The sequence below is a fragment of the Anolis carolinensis genome, chromosome 1, assembly GCF_035594765.1.
Source record: "Anolis carolinensis isolate JA03-04 chromosome 1, rAnoCar3.1.pri, whole genome shotgun sequence".
Lineage (NCBI taxonomy): Eukaryota > Metazoa > Chordata > Lepidosauria > Squamata > Dactyloidae > Anolis > Anolis carolinensis.
In genome coordinates this window covers 197,801,601-197,824,622 of record NC_085841.1, presented here as the reverse complement: position 1 = coordinate 197,824,622, position 23,022 = coordinate 197,801,601, and the positions used below count along the sequence as shown (strand labels likewise).

Genomic DNA, 23,022 nt, shown 5'->3' with positions numbered 1-23,022 from the left:
GCCAACCTAGCAGTTCAAAAACATGCCAATGTGAGTAGATCAATAGGTACCGCTCCGGCGGGAAGGTAACGGCGCTCCATGCAGTCATGCCAGCCACGTGACCTTGGAGGTGTCTATGGACAACGCCAGCTCTTCGGCTTAGAAATGGAGATTAGCACCAACCCCCAGAGTCAGACATGACTGGACTTAACATCAGGGGAAAACCTTTATCTTTTATCCTTATAGAACTATGACATTTTAAAAGAATAAATGACAATATTTATGTTTTCCTATGGGAAAAAGAAAGCCCTGCAAGGGCAGCCAACTAGCAAAGGCAGCAAACCTCCAAAACACAATGCATTTCCCTTGTTTAAGTGTAAAGCATTGTACTAGATTCGTCCATGCACTCCTCATTTAGTCATAGATGTTGTGAGCTTTCAGGTTGTTTTCAACTCATGGAGATTGTACACTGAACCTATCACAAGGTTTTCTTGGCTTGCTTTGAATTTGCCACCCTCTAAGGCTGAGGAGTATAACTTGCTCAAGATCACCCAGTATGTTTCCACAGCTGAGTGAGATTCAAACCCTGGTCTCCAGCACTATAACCCAATACTCAAGCCACTATGTCACAATGGTTCTCCAACATGCTGCATGGGTCTGAGGACTTCATTTTAAAAGAAATATAGACAAGTTGGAGCAAGTTCAGAAAAGGACAATGAAGATAAGAGATATAGAGGGGAAAAACATAGGAGCGAAAGTTGAAGGCACAGGGTCAGATTAGTGAAGAGAAGCTTGAGGAGATGACATGATCACACAATTTGTCATAGATTTTCTTTAGCATCACTTTGCTTGCATGGAAAATTAATGCAATGATTCTATGGTTACTGCAATCCCTGGTGCCTCCTTTCTTGGGGATTGGAATCTATAGAGAGCTTCTCTCATAGGATTTTTATGATGACACACATTCAAAAAGAGTTTACCTATTCTCTTTCTGCACAGTAGTAATACTGCTAATTGCGACTGTCTTTGAGACATCCTCTGCCAGTGTCATTCCCCACTAGCGCAGATGCCCAATAACTGTTCAGCATATTTAGTCTGGCTCCTCAGCAAAAGGCTGTCTAACATGAGAGATCATACTAGCAGTATGTCTACCATCAACATAACCTTTTGCATTGCTGGAGCACACAATCCCACTACTATGGAGAGACAGTGCCATGGTGAGATAATTCAGGAAGCAGGTAATATATTCATGGTCTTAAGCAGTAAAAAAGTGTAGGTTAAACAAGTGGGTAGATAATGCATTTTTCTTTCCCCATCCCATGTAATCTAGAAATTACATTTCTAACTACACAGAACGATGTGATCCTATACAAGGGTTACATGGCCCAAGTTCATCAAGCATTTCAAGAAGGAGGATACTTCTGTTAATGAAGCCTTTTGAGAGAAAAAACTCCATTTTGAATAGTTTTTTTTACATCTGCACAACCTCCCTTTACATCCTAGTCTTTCATCTAGTTCTTTACCTGCAGGGAACATAGAAAATATGATACATTCTAAAATAACAACATTGAGAATTCTTCTACCCAACTATGCATGATGCATAGGCTAGCTCTCAGAATGTTTCCATTATTTAGGAAGCTCAAAGGATGCCACATTCAACATGTCACAATCATGATCAATACGCTCATAAACAAAATATGCAACAATAGTCTGGCATAGGGGAAAGTCAAGAGGAAAAAACTGCAGTTATTTAAATTCAAGGTATTCAGCTATTCAGAGGGGGAAAAGTATTTATTTGATGGGGCCCTATGGGGCCAAACATTTGTCTGAAATTAACTGTTGCTTCTGGGTCTTAATTAAAATGCATTTAAATTACCAACTACAGTAGGTGATGATCCTTGCCATTATCACACCAGGCTCCTTGAAAACATTTAGTTCATTATCTCATAATTAAGGACAACAGTAATGAGCTGAATGGATGGAACTGGAAGCAAATGAAACACTATGCAAAAAACCAAGGGTTAAATCCACTGCTGCATTAGCATAGTTATGTTGGCACAACAGGACTTTTCTTTCCTCCCTTCCTTTCACAGAACCATATGTCACACAGAAATTGCCTCAGTGGGTTTCCTAGCCCAATGAAATACTGATGTTTCTGTACATATATGAGGTGGGGAGTTAAATGAATGCTATTCCCATTAAACACACATCTACCAGTACATAAATAAGAGAAAAGTTTGATCAAAGCCGACTTAGCCATTCTGCAAACAAAAACCTGGTCAGCGAAGGACAAGAGGGATCCTCTCTCTTCTGCAGGAGTCTACCGGATACCATGCAGCTGTGGACAAGTCTACATAGGGACCACCAAACGCAGCGCCCAAACAAGAGTCAAAGAACATGAAAGGCACTGCAGACTAATTCAACCAGAGAAATCAGCCATAGCAGAGCATTTGATGAACCAGCCTGGACACAGAATACTATTTGAGAACACAAAAATGCTGGACCATTCTAACAACTATTATGTCAGACTACACAGAGAAGCCATTGAAATCCACAAGCATGTGGACAACTTCATCAGAAAGGAAGAAACCATGAAAATGAACAAAATCTGGCTACCAGTATTTAAAAACTCAAAAATCAGAACAGTAAATAAAAAGCAATACTCTGAAAACAGAGGATTTCCAGACATGAATCAACCTAGGGCAGTTAACGACTCTAAACAAAGGATGCCCCAGAGGCAGGAAGAAGACAGCAGATAAGCTTTTCAATGCTAATTAAAGTGATTAACTACACAACATTCACACTGACCTCTCTCACCCTAGACTTTCCACAGATATATATTAACCTCTTTGCTTAGTTTTCTCCATACCTCACAACCTCTGAGGATGCCTGCCATAGATGTGGGCGAAACGTCAGGAGAGAATGCTTCTGGAACATGGCCACACAGCCCGAAAGACATACAACAACCCTGTGATCCTGGCCATGAAAGCCTTCGACAACACAAAAACCTGGTTGCCCTCAATCTATAATATGCATTATAATGAGCTTCACATATACTTTTTGCATATAATTAAACTGGACTGGAAATGCCAACCAAGTTTCAATCTAAGATACCTTTTCCAACTAACTTATAAAAGTAGTGCTTTGTTTTAAGGAATTTTCTCTTCAGTAATGAAAGCACTGCTTTACCCACTCATTATAATATATTTTCCCCAATTAGAGACATATACAATCTGTTATTTAAGTGAATGTGTATGTAATGGCCTTGAGGACTTCTATACATCCCTTGTTTTTCAGCAATTGACAGATATTTATGTGCACTAGAATCACAACCACTAATATTGGTTGAACATGAATATTTGTGACAGCATGAGAACCACAATTATGCTTCAAATTCAATCAAGTGAAATGGTACAAGATAAAAGACCATCCATGTATAGCATTTTATTACAATAATTAGAAAATGAATAAAAAACCAAATTATACAGTCTTCATAGAAATCTATGGTATTCTTATACAGTACTTGGAATAGCATAGTGCAGTATGATATGGCGTAATAGGGTAGGGTATAGTAAATACTTTTATTGTTCACAGTTATCGTCAGTGTGTGTTCATGTCTTACAGAATATTTTAGAGGTAAAAAGTGTATTTTAAAAGGGAAATTCAAATGATGCAAAGGGCAGAAACAACACCATTAAAAACAATAGGTTTGAGTTAGAAAACAGGTGATGTACAAAATTGTGTATGGTACTGGGATAGTGAACAAGTAGAAGTTTCCTCTTTCTGTTTCATACTACTGAAACCAATGATCATAAGTGGAGTTAAATGGCAGGAGACTCAGAGAAGATAAAATTGAAATAGTAAAGATATTTTTAAGCACTGTATCCTTCTTGAACACACCAAGTCCAATTGCAGAATTGCTACACATACACAACCAACCTGGGTGGCTTTCAAAGTGGCTACATATCCTCCATGAATTATAGCTACTAGTAATAATGACTATGTACTAACCTCACCACCACACAGAGCATGCTTCTCTGTGCCAATTACTGTAATAGGGAACATGAGAAGGACAGTGCTATCTGATACTCATATACTCTACTTGTAGGTTTCTTGTAGGGCAAGAGTAGGAAACTTGTAGTCCTCCCATGTATTGAATAATTCCACTTTGTTTTTAACTGATATAGTTGTGTTTATTTTATGATGTTTTAAATAATTATTGTATTATGTTAATTATATACTGTAAATTGTTTTATGTTTAAGTGTCCATCAAATTGATATTTTTAGGGCTTGTCCCTATGTGAGCCGCCCAAGTCCCTTCGGGGAGATGGAGGTGGGGTATAAGAAATAAATTGTTGTTGTTATTGTTGTTTTTGTTTTTGTTGTTGTTGGGCCACAGCTCCAGGATTTCTCATTTTCAGCTATGCTGAGTTGGCTGCAGTACAACTACATCTGGATGGCCACAGGATTTTCACTTCTACTATAAACATCTGGTTGGTCACTATGCAAACAGAACTCTGGATTAGTTTCAGGCTTAGCAGTGGCTGTTTTGAAATGTAGTACGTCTGATGGTTTCCTTTATAATCACGTACTGGATTTCTTTTACTCTTTCGGTATGTCATCTTAGGAAATTTTGACAATGTGGGAAAAGTGTTACTGGAAATACAGTAATAGCAATATTATAAATACATTCCTGAAACTTTTAGATGTGTCAACACAGTAATGTAATTTAATAAATATACTATTTGAAGTGATTAAAATTACATGAATTAAGTGAACAGTAGATCATCTGAAATGAATTGATAAATATCCCATCATTAAGATAAAGTTAAAGGTTTTCCCCGACATTAAGTCTAGTTGTGTCCAACTCTGGGGGTTGGTGCTCATCTCCATTTCTAAGCCAAAGAGTCAGCGTTGTCCATAGACACCTCCAAGGTCATGTGGCCAGCATGACTGCATGGGGCACCGTTCCCTTCCTGCTTTTTTTTTTTCTTCATGTCAGGAGCGACTTGAGAAACTGCAAGTCGCTTCTGGAGTGAGAGAATTGGCCATCTGCAAGGATGTTGCCCAGGGGATGCCCGGATGTTTTTTTGATGTTTTACCATCCTTGTGGGAGGCTTCTCTCATGTCCCTGCATGGAGCTGGAGCTGATAGAGGGAGCTCATCCACGCTCTCCCTTGGTGGGATTCGAACCTGGCAGTTTGTAGATCAGCAGCCCAACCTTCAAGTCACAAGGCTTTAACCCACTACTCCACCGGGGGCTCCTGCTGGAGCGGTACCTATCAATCTACTCATATTTGAATGTTTTCGAACTGCTATGTTGGCAGAAACTGGGGCTAACAGCAGGAGCTCACCCCACTCCCCAAATTCGAACCACTGACCTATCAGTCAACAAGATCAGCAGCTCTGTGATTTAACCCACTGTGCCCATCACTAGAATTCACATAAAGTGATCTTCCAGTCTGAATAACAGATCAAACAAAAATTATTTCTCTGAACTTCCACATTATACACATTAACGTTGTTATTTAACAGTGTTGACATAATTGCATTCATACACCAGAATACAGAGCAGAAACAGCTTGTACTAATTAAGTACAATTATAGTATGGCACAGAGAGATAAGAGTATTAGTATTACTATCAATTCTGGTAGCAAAATTAGGTTTTAAGATCCCCTTACTGCTTCTGCAACAGGTATAGCTGGATGCATTATAAGATTAATATTTTAATGCTGAAATATGTATGTTTTCCTTCAAGAGATTTCTTGTAACTAAAACTGCAAGCTGGAAAAAAAGTTTACTAAGACAGAGAATTCTTCTAAAGCATGCACATGTGAAACAGATTAAGGGGCACCCGTATGGGTTCAAGCTCTTTAGCTGCCTCAGCTCATTAGTGAAATACCTCTCTCCCTCCTTCCCCACACAGAAATTATCCCAGAAAACACAGTGCTGCTCGCAGAGGCTACAGTATTTAAACATCAGCTGTGCTACATTATGTGTTCTTCTGGGTATGAAGTTCTAATGTTAATTTCAATCATCTTGAGGTATTGTCAGAATATTTTTAAAACCTGTTTATTTCTTTGGGAAGTACAGACCCAGGTTGTGGGATATGTAAATGTTACCAAACCTAGCATTTCCTTCCTGCTCAGAATCCCACAACAACCTTTCTCCCCTATATTCGAAAGCTTACAAGTCACTAGCCTCCTCCTTCTCTAATTACATGTATTAATTCCTAAATGCAATATGCTTTTGCCAGAAATGCAATTTTACAATGGAAAGAAGAAGCATTTGGAAAAAAAATCACAGGCACAAACAGAACAAGACTGAGCATGGTCCCCTGAAAAGGGAGGTAGGAGGACCATAACATATTCCAATGCGAGTTGCAGTAAGAGTTGCACACGCTTTTCAATGTTACAGCCAAGCAGTTATGCCTTATTTCTAAGTACAGTAGAGTCTCACTTATCCAACATAAACGGGGCAGCAGAACGTTGGATAAGCAAATATGTTGGATAATAAGGAGGGATTAAGGAAAAGCCTATTACACATCGAATTATGATTTTACAAATTAAACACCAAAACATCATGTTTAACAACAAATTTGACAGAAAAAGTAATTCAATGCGCAGTAATGCTATGTAGTAATTACTGTATTTACGAATTTAGCACTAAAATATCATGATATATTGAAAACATTGACTATAAAAATGCGTTGAATAATCCAGAATGTTGGAAAAGCGAGTGTTGGATAAGTGAGACTCTACTGTACTCCATTATATTTTCCCTCCCATTATTCTTCTGCCCCCCATTTCCACAAAAAGGCACCAAAAGTCATTCGTGTGACTTGCCGACATAGCATCCCCCTGTCCTCAGTTGGATGCACATGGATTCCCCAATATTTAAGAGTTGGGGGGATTGTTTGTTTTTTCTAAAAGACATTTACTTCCACAAATGTTAGGGTTCTTCCAAGGCTGCTTGTACACAAGGATACTATTTTTTCTATATAAGGACTCACATTAAGAGTACTGATATAATTTTCCCAAAAAGGGAAAGAACACATTCAGCTTAAAGAAAATTCAGCTGGAGATGCATTCCTCAAAACAAGATGTGGAAAAGAAATCAACTGTTCTTATGCAAACTCTTAAGTAAATACAAACTGGTTACCTTATCTGTACCTTAACCTTCATCCCTGTAAGCACTACACTACTGTTGCAGAGGCCCACTCTCTCCATAGCATATCAGGAGTTGTACAAATAAGCTGAAATGAAGAACTGCTGCTTCATATTGTCAAGGTCCACAAATAACATGTTTCTTATCCACAATAAGGCCATCATTACTAGTTCATTCCACCTGATTTCTATTTGAGGAAAGAATCTCCTATTATGTTGAATGGTCTTTGTTGTTGTGATGTGGCATCATGTCAGCTTTGGCTTATGAATTTATTATGTTTTATTTTATTTACTTAATTTATATCCTTTTCTCCCATGATGGGATTCAAAGAGGCTAATGAGAAACCCTGTTACTTACAGCCATGCTCAGATCTTGCAAATATAGGACCAATTGCTTCTTTAATTGAATTGATCTGTGTGTAATATGATCTTCCTCTTTTCCTACTTCTAGTGAGGTATGCCAGCTTATATTGTATCTGAAGTATGATAGCATCAGTTTAGTTATTTTGACATCTAGGTAATGTTCAGGCTTGATCTGCTCTCTGGTCCATTCATCTGTTTCTTGAACAGTCCATGGGATCTGCAGAACATTCTCCAGAAGCTTTTTCACTCTCCTGCACTCACATGTATGCATAGCTATCTGAAACACTATGGTATGGATGACCCTGACTTTGTCATTCAATGAAATATCCTTATACTTGACTATTGTCTCTGCTATTGAAATCGTTTAACTTTTAAGCCTTGTTCTTATGAACATGTAGTAAAGGTAAAGGTTTCTTCTGGCATTAAGTCCAGATGCGTCCGACTCTGGGGGTTGGTGCTTATCTCCATTTCTAAGCCAAAGAGGCGCCATTGCCCATAGACATCTCCTAGGTCATGTGGCCGGCATGACTGTATGGAGCGCTGTTACCTTCCTGCCAGAGGAGTACCTATTGATCTACTCACATTTGCATGTTTTCGAACTGCTAGGTTGGCAGAAGCTGGAGCTAACAGCGGGCACTCACTCCGCTCCCCGGATTCAAACCTGCGACCTTTCGGTCACCAGGTAGGATTGCAAATAATTCACTTCAACTGTTCATTTTACCTGTTTCAAAAATGGAGAGCTATGGTCTGCTTCTCATCCAAACCTTCTCTCAAAAATAAAACTGTGGCACGTTGCACAAAGCTGGTGAAATCTGTGCAAAATATTGTGCTACCCTAGTGATAAATATCTCACTCAATAAAGTAAATCACAACACTTTTCCCAGTTCTGAAACAACAGCACATGTCTGAAATCACATTTTAATTGTGTACAGTATCAGAAACTGGGTTACACATTTTGTCTTTACTAGGAATGGAGATGCAAGTGGAAGAAAAAAAACTATACATTTGCCGTTTTTACAATTTTCTAGGTTTGTATGTTATATACTCCAAAAATCTTTGTTTTTCAGAATAAATCCTCACAATCTTAATTTTGACTTTAAGCAAGAATGATTTCTTTTCATTCTTTCCCCACATTTAAGAAATCAAAGAATGAGTCTTGTGCCTTGTATTTACTCTAAGTAGATGTCAAGGTACAAGCAGGGTCTATCAATGTGCCGATATTTTGAGGTAGTGGATAATCTGTGATCTACAATTAATGTTGGAAAGATTGCTGACTGATTATCACACTGGCCAGAGGCAGTACCTCACTCATCACAATGAGCATTGAGAAATTTGTCATAATGCAACATGGGGTCAATTATATTTGATTCCCATACCAGGATGTTTAAAGATGAGAGGTCTTTCAGGTCCTATATAAATATTATTCATATTACTTGTGGAACATGACTTAGCAATATCATATATTAAAAAAGGTAAAGGTTTCCCCTGATGTTAAGTCCAGTCATGTCCGACTCTGGGGGTTGGTGCTCATCTCCATTTCTAAGCCGAAGAACCGGCGTTGTCCATAGACACCTCCAAAGTCATGTGGCCGTCATGACTGCATGGAACGCCGCTACCTTCCCGCCGGAGCGGTACCTATTGATCTACTCACATTTGCATGTTTTCGCACTGCTAGGTTGGCAGAAGCTGGAGCTTAACAGCGGGCGCTCACTCCGCTCCCTGGACTTGAACCTGGGACCTTTCGGTCTGCAAGTTCAGCAGCTCAGCGCTTTAACACACTGAGCCATCGGAGGCTCAATATCATATATACTTGTGTATAAATAGAAGGCAGGTTCGGGGCCAAAATTATGGATTTTGCTATTATTCAAGAATAATAGCATCTTGCAGAGCTGGAAAAACATCAATGCCCATTAGGGGGATAGCAATATCTAACCACCAAAACTATTGTCCCAGCCAGGCATTCAAAAATACTAAAAGTGGTGCCATGGAGGAGAAAACAGAGCATGTTGGTGCTTCTCTTTGGTTCTCCCAGAAGAAACTATACTCCTGCCCTTTGCCACTCTGCTCAGAGAATGGGGTGGTTCCTTTCTTAATAAGATACTGTAGTCATATTAACCTGAGGATAAGTTGACCCAGGTTTTTTGGGTTGATTTTTAACTAAATTTTAGACTTATACCTGAATATAGGGCCGGGCTTTAGCACAGCAGGTTAATTGCCAAACTGCGATAAATTTTGTCAACCAGAAGGTTGAGAGTTCAAAGCCTAGATCAAGGTGAGCTTCTGACTTTTAGCCCAGCTTCTGCCTACCTAGCAGTTTGAAAACAAATGTGAGTTGATAAATAGGAACCACATTAGAGGATGGAGGTATTTGGGCTCTGCATTTGATCAGAAAAAAGGAAGAAGTTTGCAAACAAAGAAAAATCTTCAGCAGAAAGATGGAGCAACAGCACCCCCAGTGGCTGGATCCCAGCACAGCCTCCAAAGATGCTGAAAGATGGGAAAGCCTATATAACACCTCTATCTGTTGTCTGTCTTGTCATTGTTATAATTGGCATTGAATGTTTGCCATATATGTGTTCTGTGATCCACCCTGAGACCACCTTCGGGGTGAGAAGGGCGGAATATAAATACTGTAATAATATAAAGTATGTGAATTCAGGATATAGCCACTTTTTAATAAAGCGGGCCCCTGTTATCCAGGACTTCTCTGTAAATACCAACAATCATGGAAGTTCAAGTCCCATGATATAGAATGTAGTAAAATGGTGTCCCTCATATCAAATGGCAAAATTGAGGTTTGCATGTTGAATTTATATTTTCAAGACATGAATATAGAGGAGCAACTGTATGTTAAATTACATTAGGTTACTAGATTCCCAGATCATGAAATATTCCAGTCTGTTATTCCATTGATATTAAGGTAACTGCTCTAACATTTCAAAAACACCTTTGAAAAAAAGGGGATATTGCAAAGGGATTCCATATCTCCATTACAAAGCAGAGCTGTATAGATCAAGGCACACAAAGCTATATTGTCTCAGGCTTCCTTAAAAGCAGACCATGTTTTCCCCTACATAGCTTCAATATAGAGTTTTGTTAAATGATCATTACCATGTGGAAGCCTTTATAGCTTCAGGCTAATTTAAATGAGGAAGTACTTTTCCCTTCTAATGCTGTTTGTGTTGTTTAAACATTTATAGTTGGACGAAACATAATTATGTGCATTACTGAACACACATAAATGTATGTCTGATGGCCAAAAGTGAATATTTTATATCTAAATTGTTTTAAGGATTGCACAAACATACCTGATTTTTAAAATATACATACACAAAGTAAGAATGAGTTACTGATATATTGTTTTATCTGTTATTTTAAACTAGATCTTATTCACGTTGAAATTGCTTTATAGTACATGAAAAACCTATGTAGCATAGCATTCAGAATTATTACTTGAAATGTTGTATGTACACAGCCGATTTTGAAAAGTAAAATCTGTGCTTTCTTGAAACAGATGCCAAGATTGCATTCCTATACACATTTATTTTGTCAATGCATAATTTGGACATTATGAGATGCAACATGGAAGTGGATCAGTTGGCTTTTTTATTTCAGCGAATGAGGCTTTTCTTAAAGCTTTCATTGTTTGGGGCAATCCAAACCAATGGGGTATTTTGATGTTATTAACAATGTCATGTTGCCCCATAGCCACCTTCTTTCTGGACTGTGGGCCCATCACAGTCATGCACCCATATGTTGTTGTGGTGTTTTTTTTTTTGGGGGGGGGGGTTATCTACAAGGAACTCTGGGACCAATCCTCCATGGACACTGAGCACCCATGGTATTAAAGTTTCCCCACCTCAGAAACTTTGGGGGCAGCAAGGATGATGCACTCACAACAGTTTTAAACATTTTAGTTGTTCATTCTCCAAATGCACAATATTTCTGAAACGAGATGGACAAATCTGTGCAGAGTATTATAAATGCAGGAAAAGGAATAACACATGTGTGTCATTGAATCATAACATATTTTAATCTATTTTCTAATAATTCTTAATCCAATACATTTTCCTTCCCTTGTAAACTGCAGCACACCAAGATGTTTTCACTGAGCTGTTAAAAAAAAGATTCCAGAATTTCTGCCCTGTGTTGTCACAGACAAATTCAGTGTCAATGGCATTTATGTGAAGTTAGGATCACTTCAAGGATAAGTCCACTGATTACTCAAAAGTCATCATACCTTTGGGGAAAGTAATCTGTCCATTAGCTACCCTTTGATCACATACTGAGAGAAATTGCAATGATTAATGGTAGCCCTGGTAATACATAATTATATAGCTGGATGTCATGTAGTAAGTAGTTTATAGGTAGCAATAAAGAAAAGTCTCTGGCAGAATTCTGTGTGATATCCACACAAAATAGTAACTATCCCTGCATCCTTCAACACAGCTAATCATACTAGAAAAGATGTTATCATGTGCCTTACCGATTATAGCAGTGGTTCACAACCTGGGGTCCCCAAATGTTTTTGGCCTACAACTCCCAGAAATCCCAGTCAACTTACCAGTTGTTAGAATTTCTGGGAGTTGAAGGCCAAAAACATTTGGGGACCCCAGGTTGAGGACCACTGGATTACAGACATAACAGATACAAACTCATTAACTTTCATGAGTTTTCTGTGTAGATCTATCATGTTACCCAGAACTAAATGCATACATGGGATAACATAATTAAATTATTAGAACCCAATTATTTATTACAGATGCTTTATTTAGTCAGTGTAAATGGATTTTATAGGAGTTCTGCATGACTGTACTAGAGCTTTCTGTTGAAACACAGCAAATTTCAAATATTTGAAAAACAGTAATAAAGGTAAAAGTAAAGGTATTACATGGCCATGAGTACTTACTTACTTTACTTACTTAGGCAATCCCTCGTAGTTCGAGGATGATGGTCTTCTAGCCGTGGGGTTCTGTGCGTGGGTTCTTAGATGGCTGAAGAGACCTATTCTTGATCCGCATGTTCTACCACAGTGAGGACATTGGTTTCCAGGTGGAAGGCGGTCCTGGTCAGGGTTGGCTTGTCGCTCCTTCCTCTTGGCACGTTTCTCCTTTAGGCCCTCCATTTGTGCCTCTTTGAACTCCGCAGCACTGCTGGACGCAGCTGACCTCCAGTTAGAGTCCTCAAGGGCCAGGGCTTCCCAGTTCTCAGTGTCTATGCCACAGTGTTTAAGGTTGGCTTTAAAACCATCTTTAAATCTCTTTTCCTGCCCACCAACATTACGTTTCCCATTCTTGAGTTCGGAGTAGAGTAACTGCTTTGGGATGGTGATCGGGCATTCAGACAACATGGCCAGTCCAGCGGAGTTGATGGCGTAGGAGCATCGCTTCAATGATGGTGGTCTTTGCTTCCTCAAGCACGCTGACATTTGGCCATGAGTAATCCACATATGTTAGCTGAACATAGTCAACATGTCCTGCAATTTACCTCTTTACTAATGGAGTCTTACCACTAACCAGTTGCTAAAAGATGGACGGGAATGATTTCGTAACATTAGCATAGCAGACTACAGTTTAAGGAGAAATAGGTAGTAGTCCAACCCCACTCTAATCAACAGAAATCAAAGCAGCTAACCCAAGAATGTCACTTATTACTGCTATTTGATAATAGCAATGTGGAATGGTTATAGGCCTTACAGATAAGCAGAGGCAATTACTGCTCTCACTTGCCACTTTCAAGGAAAAGAATCGAAGTATGGCTTTCAAGTGAGATAATGTCCTATCTCACTATTGCTCAACAGACAGCTAATGGTGCTTCCTTTGATGACTATTAAGAGCTGAAGGTTTCTTCAGTGTGCGATGGCTACAATACACCACAACTAGTTGGTTAAAGGATTGGAGAGAACTACCTTGAACAGCTGGAGTGTGACCATAAATAACACTCCCATGTGCATAGTCACTAGCTACTGTTTCAAAGATTAGCACTTGCTACACAAATGGTAAATAATAACTACTGTATATAAAAACCTGTTACAAAATGTCACGAGTGTGTCTATATTCTCTCTGCAAAAGACTGTGCTGAACCTCAAATATCCTGCTACCCAGAGAGGTAATAGAAATAACAGAACTGCCACTGCAAATCTTAGAATTATAAGAACTATACAAAAGCAAAAGCATACATGCTAAATATAACAGTTTGTTCCAATCTCCACAGGAAAGCAACACCACCCAGTATGGCTAGCAACTCTATTAGTTAATAGCTTAATTATATCTCAGCACAGCACACCCTCTGGAATGACATCCCAAAAGAGGAAGATTCACAGTGAAAGCTTATTGCCTGTGGATATCGGATACTGGGGGACAAGTAAGAGTGACTAATGTCTCCTCCACATCTTGTTTGTAGGCTTTTGATAGCAACCTGCCTCCCTTTGCTTAGAACACCATGGGGCACTACATGGACCATTTCTTTATGACTGCAAACAACATTGTTAGATTTACAAAATGCTCTTCAAGCCTTTGAGAAATATACAAATACAACTAATATAACAGCAAAACCATCAAGCAGAGATCAAATGCAACAATACAGTCCTTCTGTACCACACTCCATTGTTAAACTTTAATAAGATAAAAACGTAACAGAGTAACGTTCTTCTCTCCTCCCTTGCCATCATGCTTTAAACAAGTATCCTTGTCTTGTGGGGCAGGTTTTGAGGGTAAAGCAGAGTAGAGGTTCATGCTAGATGGGAATCACCTACCTGCTCCCAATCCCATTAACAGAAGCAGTTCTTTAATTAGGCTTCTCTATCCTATCGCTCTCTCATTTATTTTCCTTACAAATGTGTATATTATCATTTTATACACTTGCTACAGTAAATCTCCTCAGGTTAAGTATTAATCAACATATACTGCTAACTGCATTGAAGCAGTGTCACACAATCATAGCTATTCAGTGCTGAAACTCCCTTCGTTTTTCATTATACAATCCTGGAATCAAGGGTTCAGGATCTTTCGTGCAGCCCTTGTTAAATGAGAAATTATGACTGCCACGTTTCCACATGTCCTAAGATTTGTACAATCAAGTTACATGCATGATGCTTTTACTTATACCTGCAATTTGCAAATACACATGTATTCATAAGTCCTGAGAGTGATTAAAGTTTTGTCCTAATACACTGAGACATATTAGTTGAGCGTGCAATCTTTATAGAACCACAAAAAGCATCAGTTTTAGTTCAATTTCAAAGTCAGTCTGCATACCTTTTCATATAAACTCAGCAAACTGTTCTACTTCATATTTTGATTTAAGTAGGTTTGCTTATGCATTATTTGTTTTTCTAGGACTTTCACTTTAGAGAATATGGCATGAAGTAAATTTGAAAAATTCAAAATGTAATGCTGATGACACTTGCTAGAACGTAAATATCATTGACCTTAGAGGACATGGACTGATCTATAAGTGTCAGATTATTATGGGCTTACTCAAAAATGCAGGTATTTAAACAGGGATATAAACTGAGAGAAAATGAAGTGTAGTGGCTTGAGTATTCAGCTAGGACACTCTATGAAGTCAGGGTTCAAATTCCTACTCAGTGATGGAAACCTACTACGTGATCATGGGCAAGTCATACTCCTTCAGGAAGACCACAACAGATCTCCTCTGAGTAAATCTTCCCCCAAAAAACCATGATAGCTTCCCTTTAGGGTAATCTTAAGTGAGAAATGACTTGAACACAGCAACAGCAATACGCATACTTAGCATATCTTCTGTGGACAGCAGTTTAGGATTAAAGCTGCATTCCAGCCAAGAGAAAACTGTATCTCTCTTCATCACCCTCACATGAAACAAGAAAAGTAAGGCAGCATTATTAGCAAGAACTACGGGAGAAGCTATGGGAAGACGGCCATATTTAGGTTGCTGCAGCAAAGACAACAAAGACTTTTGGCACCTAAAAGACTAATATGAATTTGAGAAAGTGGGCAGGAGTCCATGACAACCAACAGTTACTCTACTAAAATTTCCAGGCTAACTCCACAATCATGCACAGCTTTCCCCTCAGGAGGGAGTCATATTGAATTTAGTCAGGCCAATTCCAAATATTTTGCCACAGAACTGTAGAGCTGGTTTCAAACCTGTACAAATTCACTTGAAAGTTAATCCCTCCTACATAGTAAATTATGCAAGGAGACAAAGAGGGTCAACTTTGAAGCATCTTCTCACCTCATGTGATTTCTCACAAACCAACATGTCACTGCTAATACTTTTTTATTCATTAAGATATTACTCACACCAAAAACTCTTTCATAACTTTGGTCTCCTAAGGCAGCAAAATCTACCTGACTAAGGTCCCTTCCACACCATATAAAATTCAGATGATTTGCTTTGAACTGGATTATATTGCAGCGTAGACTCATATAAAATCATAAAAGTTGAAAGAGACCTCATGGGCCATCCAGTCCAACCCCCTGCCAAGAAGCAGGAAATCGCATACAAAGCACCCCGACAGATAGCCATCCAGTCTCTGTTTAAAAGCTTCCAAAGAAGGAGCCTCCACCGCACTCCGGGGCAGAGAGTTCCACTGCTGAACAGCTCTCACAGAGAGGAAGTTCTTCCTAATGTTCAAGTGGATTCTCCTTGCCTGTAGTTTAAAGCCATTTTTCCACATCCCAGTCTCCAGTGCAGCAGAAAACAAGCCTGCTCCCTCCTCCCTATGACTTCTCCTCACATATTTATACATGGCAATCATGTTTCTCTCAGCCTTCTCTTCTGCAGGCTAAACATACCCAGTTCTTTAAGCCACTCCTCATAGGGCTTGTTCATATATAATCCTGTTCAAAGCAGATAATCTGGGATCCGATGCTGTATTATATGACAGTGTAGATCCAACCTTAGACTTTGTTTTAGAAACAACATCTCATTACTCGTTGTCTTAGAAAGCCAATGATTACCAAAAACAGAAGTCATTGGCTACTATTCTTAGATAGTGCAGATCATCTCCCTCCTTCCAAACATCTAATTCAAAATAAATTAGCTCCATGTGGTAGTGGGTTTTGCAATTGAGAAGGAAATGCAGAGCTACAAAATCAAAAAAAGAACAGGGTTGCTGTATGTTTTCCAGGCTATATGGCCATGCTCCAGAAGGAATATTTCTGGAACATGGCCATACAGCCCAGAAAACATACAACAACCCTGTGACCCCGGCCATGAAAGCCTTCGACAACACAAAACAAGAACAGACAGAGGGTGCATCTACGCAGCAGAAAAAACTATAAAATAAGGACAGTAAATAAAGAACAACACTCAAAAAACAGGGGAATTCCAGGCAGGAAATAATCAGGGCCAACTAACTCCTCCCAACAAAGGATTCCCACAGGAAGGAAGCAGCCAGGCTTTGAACTGCAAGACTATTCAATGATAATCAAGCTGGCCATTTGCCTCAAACAGACAAGAGTTCTTTCTCCGACAGATATATAAACCCCACTTGACTAGTTTCCAACAGACCTCACAACCTCTGAGGACGCCTGCCATAGATATGAGTGAAACATCAGGAGAGAATGCTTCTGGAACATGGCCATGCAGCCCAGAAAACACACAGCAACCCAGTGATACCGACCATGAAAGCCTTCGACAAGAGAATGAATGTAGTTTGGCACTACTTTTATCTGCCATGGCCCAATGCTTTGATCTCCTGGGAAATGTAGTTTGGTGAGGCACTGGAACTCTTTGGCAGATAATTAAAGTGAATTAAAGTAGTGACAGAGTGTATTAATTCTCTACAATGCAGGTGCACTTTTAGATTATGCCTTAGACTGCAGGCTTAGGAAGCCACTGATTACTGAAAAGGAAAAAAAGTCACTGATTACTACCCTTACCATCTCTCTCCCTCCAAACCTGCCAGAGTAAATGAGCCCCCAAAGCTTGGCGGCGGGTTTAGCAAGCGAGACGGAAAAGGCAAATCACAACAAGAGGCAGACAGAGACAGCTCTTCAAAGCGCCTCAGCCGGGCGCCACATACCAACTCCAAGACCCCGGCGGGGCGGATCCTTCCTGGGAAAGATCCCTCCTGGGGAAGAAAGAAAGAAGTCCCACTTGCTTGCTTTCAGATGAAGCTTGCCACAAGTCAGCGCCAAGCCGGGGGTCGCAAAGGGGCTTCGGGGCTTGGGCAAAGCATTCTGAAATGTCACAGCAAACAGAAAGCCAGAGCCATGAGCTGCATTCCTTCGGCAAAGTGTAGATGCGCCAGGGCGAGGGGTGTGCCCTCCTCGCCACCCAAGAGCCGCCTGCCGCAAAGTCAAACTCCGGCAAACAAAAGAAGAGGAGGAGGAGGAGGAGAAAGAGCAGCAGCAGAAGAAGCAGACTCAGACCCCCTTCCACACAGCTGAATAAAATCCCACATTATCTGCTTTGAACTGCAATATGTTTTCTATAACCCAAGGCCCTTCCACACAGCCCTATATCCCAGAATATCAAGGCAGGAAATCCCACATTATCTGAGTGTGGGCTCAGATAACCCAGTTCCAAGCAGATATTGTGGGATTTTCTGCCTTGATGTTTCCCGAGTTAGCCCTAAATCCCCCAAAAGTTTCCACATCCAGTGAGGTTCTTAAGTCGTCCAACGAGCGCAACTATTTCTGCTGCATTTCCACATGTCCTACGATATCCTCCCCAAATGAGGAAGAAGTAGATTAAGGCCCCTTCCACACAGCTCATTAAATCCCACATTATCAGCTTCGAACTGGAATATATGGCATTGTGGACTCAGATAAACCAGGGCCCTTCCACACAGCCATATAACCCAGAATATCAAGGCAGAAAATCCCACAATATCTGCTTTGAACTGGGATATCTCAGTCCACATTACCATATATTCCAGGGCCCTTCCATAAAGCCATATAACTCAGAATATCAAGGCAGAAAATCCCACAATATCTGCTTTGAACTGGGTTATTAAGTCCACATTACCATGTATTCCAAGGCCCTTCCACAAAGCCATATAACTCAGAATATCAAGGCAGAAAATCCCACAATATCTGCTTTGAACTGGGATATCTCAGTCCACACTGCTATATATTCCAGGGCCCTTCCATACAGCCATATAACTCAGAATATCAAGGCAGAAAATCCCACAATATCTGCTTTGAATTGGGATCTGTCAGTCCACATTACCATATATTTCACGGACCTTCCATACAGCCATATAACTCAAAATATCAAGGCAGAAAATCCCACAATATCTGCTTGGAACTGGGTTATCTGAGTCCACACTACCATATAATCCAGTTCAATACAGCTATGTGGGATCTTAAAGTGTCATGCTTTATTGTGTATGTTTTGGCTGACAAGAGTATTAGATAAATTATAATTTAGCTAAGAGCCTTTCTACAGTGTCACATAAAACCCATACTATCTGCTTTGACCTGGATTACATGCTAGTGTAGACTCATACAATCCAGTTCAAAACATAATATGGATTATCTGATTTGATCATCTGGATTATATGGCAGATGATCAAAGGGGCCTAATACTATTTTAGCTACCCTGAGTCCCTTTGGGGAGAGGGGATGGGATATAAACAATGCATTTTTTTTAAATATGTATCTATAAAATAATTATTGTTATTATTATAAGGGTTCCTGCCCAGCCAGGAAGAAAGCTGTGAGAAAAAAGTCAAGTTTTAGGTGGTTCTGGGCCCCTTCCACACAGCTATATAAAATCCACATTGAACTTGATTATATGTGGATTCAAATAATCCAGTTCAAATCAGATATTGTGGATTATCTGCTTTAATATTCTGGGTTATATGGCTGTGTGGAAGGGCCCTTCCTCAAGCACCTTCTACACTGCCTTATAAACCAGATTATCCAAGCAGATAATTCCCATTATCTGAACTGGATTATATGAGTCTACACTGCCATATAATCCAGTTCAAAGCAGATAATCTGAATATGGCAGTGTGGAAGGGGCCTCAGCCCCCTTCTTCAGGCCCCTTCCAGGCAACTGAATAAAAATCACACACTATCTGCTTTGAACTGGAATATATGGATTTAGGGTCCTTCCACACAGCTCTATATCCTAGAATATCAAGGCAGAGAATCCCACAATATCTGCTTTGAACTGGGTTATCTGAGTCCACACTGCCATATAATCCACTTCAAAGTGGAAAATGTGGGATTTTATTCAGCTATGTGGAAGATGCCCCAGTTCAAAGCAGATATTGTGGGATTTTCAGCCTTGATATTCTGGGTTATATGACTGTATGGAAGGGCCCTCAGGCCCCTTCTTCAGTGTCATATAGTGCATCTCCACTGTAGGATTAATGCAGTTTGACCCCACTTGAACTACCAGAGCTCAAGGCGATGGCATTCTAGGATTTGCCATTGAGTAAAGGCTGGCTAAGGTCAACAACCTTGGTCTTTCCACATTGGATCTGATCTCAGATTATCTATTTATCCCAGTTTATCTGGCAGTGGGGACTCAGGGCCCTGCCACACAGTCATATAACTCAGAACATCAAGGCAGACAATATCTGCTTGGAACTGGGGCCCCTTCCACACAGCTGAATAAATTCCCACATTTTCTGCTTTGAACTGGGATATATGACAGTGTGGACTCAGATAACCCAGGACCCTTCCACACAGCCGTAAAACCCAAAATATCAAGGCAGAAAATCCCACAATATTTGCTTTGAACTGGGATATCTCAGTCCACATTGCCATATATTCCAAGGCCCTTCCACACAGCCATATAACTCAGAATATCAAGGCAGAAAATCCCACAATATCTGCTTTGAACTGGGATATCTCAGTCCACATTGCCATATATTCCTGGACCCTTCCACATAGCCATATAACTCAGAATATCAAGGCAAGAAATCCCACAGTATCTGCTTGGAACTGGGATATCTCAGTCCACATTGCCATATATTCCAAGGCCCTTCCACACAGCCATATAACCCAGAATATCAAGGCAGGAAATCCCACAATATCTGCTTTGAACTGGGGACCCTTCCACACAGCCCTAAATCCCATAATATCAAGATACAAATTCCCACAATATCTGCTTTGAGCTGGATTATTAAATCCACATTGCCATATATTCCAGTTCAACGCAGATAATGAGGGATTTTCTGTCTTGATATAGGTCTGTGTGGATGGGCCCTGGGTAAACATAGCAGATAATGTGGGATTTTATTCAGCTGTGTGGAGTCTACATTGTCATATAATGCAGTTCAAAGCAGAGAACCTGGATTTGATAGGGAAGGGGCCCAACTTCTTATTAGTATCATTGAGCCATAACAGTCCAAGTGGTGCCAAAAGTGTTAGCTGTGACTGAGGAGCTCGTTTTCCTTCTCCTCCTCTCACGTCGCAGCATCCCTGCTGCTCAACAGGCTTTCCCCTTACAAACTCGCAGATATTCCTAACTGAAACAACAACAACAACAACAACTCCCCCTCCTTCTTGGACCGCTTTGCCCCCTCCCTCCCCTTTCTGAGACAACTCCGCACAAGAGTTCCGGAGACTTCTCCGAGTTCCCTCTCTCGTCAGAAAGGCGAACAAGAAACAAAGCAGAACAGCCAGCAGAGACCGAGAGTGGCGGGCTTACCTCATGAGGAGAGAAAACAGCCCGACTCCAGCCTCCAGTTTGGCCACAAAGCGAGAGGCACACGCAGCAGCAGCAGCAGCAGCCGCCTCTCCGGCTTCTCCTTCCCTGCCGCCCTCCCTCCTTTCTCAGCCGCCGAGGCAAAGTTTTGTGACGTCACGGCCCTGGCTCGCTGGCTCTCCCCGCCTCACCCTTCCTCTGCTGGAAGCAATGCCTCTCCTACACTGAAGGATGGACGCCTTTGGCACCACTCGCCTGTGGAACTGCCCTGGCTCAAGGCCATGGCATCCTGGAGGTGTGCTTTGGCAGAGGCGGCTCCAGCGCTTCTGAAACTACAACTCTCATGGTGCCATCGCACTAAGGCCCTATATCCCAGGATCTGATCCCTGGTTTTCTTCTTTAACCTGGATTATATGAGTCCCCACTGCCAAGTAATCTGGGATCAGATCCTGGGATCATATAATCATAGAGTTGGAAGAGACCTCATGGGCCATCCAGTCCAACCCCCTGCCAAAAAGCAGGAAATCACATTCAAAGCACCCCTGACAGATGGCCATCCAGCTTCTGCTAAAAAGCCTCCAAAGTAGGAGCCTCCACCACACTCTGGGGCAGAGAGTTCCACTGAACAGCTCTCACGGTTTTATTTATTTATTTATTTATTTTGTGTCAGGAGCAACCAGAGTTGCTTCTGGAGTGAGGGAATTGGCCGTCAAGGACATTGCCCAGGGGACGGGCCGGATGTTTTTGATGTTTTTACCACCCTTGTGGGAGGCTTCTCTCATGTCCCCACATGGAGCTGGAGCTGATAGAGGGAGCTCATCCGCACTCTCCCTGGGTGGGATTCGAACCTGGCAGCTTTCAGATCAGCAGCCCAACCTTCAAGTCACGAGGCTTTTATCCCCTAGGCCATCGGAGGCTCCAGCTCTCACGGTGAGGAAGTTTTTCCTAATGTTCAGTCATATAACCCAGAATGGAGCCCCGGTGGCGAAGTGGGTTAAAGCACTGAGCTGCTGAACTTGCAGACCGAAAGGTCCCAGGTTCAAACCCCGGGAGCGGCGGGAGTGACCGCTGTTAGCTCCAGCTTCTGCCAACCTAGCAGTTTGAAAACATGCCAATGTGAGTAGATCAATAGGTACCGCCAAGGTAGCGGAAATGGTCAATGTTTTCTACTGTTACACCGTTAAGCTGTATTCCTGGCATTGCAGACGGGATAGCTGGTGCCTGTTGGAAGAGCACTTTGGTTTTCTCGATGTTCAGTGAGGGGCCAAGCTTCTCGTATGCTTCTGCAAAGGTGTTTAGAATCACTTGTTGGTCTTCTTCTGGATGCACACAGACTACGTCATCGGCTTTGAACTAGGGCCTCTCTTTTCCTGTAGTTTGAAGCCATTATTCCGCATCCTAGGCCCCTTCCACACAGCTCAATGAAATCCCACATTTTCTGCTTTGAAATGGAATGTATGGAAGTGTGGTCTGAGATAACCCAGTTCAAAGCAGATATTGTGGGATTTTCTGTCTTGATATTCTGAGTTATATGGCTGTGTGGAAGGGCCTCTAGTCTCCAGGGCAGCAGAAAACATGCTTTCTCCCTCCTCCCTATGACTTCCCCTCACATATTATACATGGCCCTCATCATGTCTCCTCTCAGCCTTCTCTTCTGCAGGCTAAACATGCCAGTTCTTTAAGCCTCTCCTCATAGGGCTTGTTCTCCAGACCCTTGATCATTTTAGTCGCCCTTCTCTGGACACTTTCCAGCTTGTCAACATCTCCCTTCAATTGCGGTGCCCAGAATTGGACACAGTATTCCAGGTGTGGTCTGACCAAGGCAGAATAGAGGGGGAGCATGACTTCCCTGGATATAGATACTATACCCCTATTGATGCAGGCCAAAATCCCATTGGCTTTTTTAGCTGCCATATT

The 23,022-nt window shown here is 41.0% G+C and overlaps 1 protein-coding gene across 6 annotated transcripts in view; it reads right to left on the bottom strand.

Moving 5' to 3' along the window:
• gulp1 (GULP PTB domain containing engulfment adaptor 1) overlaps positions 1–21,258 on the bottom strand; it is a 225,049-nt gene extending 203,791 nt beyond the window's left edge. For 5 of the 6 annotated variants that reach the window (XM_062963509.1, XM_062963527.1, XM_062963519.1 and 2 more), the window contains exon 1: positions 21,109–21,258. The gene's annotated coding sequence lies outside the window, so the exon portion shown is untranslated. The remainder of the gene's footprint in view (positions 1–21,108) is intronic. The other variant, XM_062963542.1, reaches the window with a different exon arrangement.
• Positions 21,259–23,022: the final 1,764 nt, after the last annotated feature.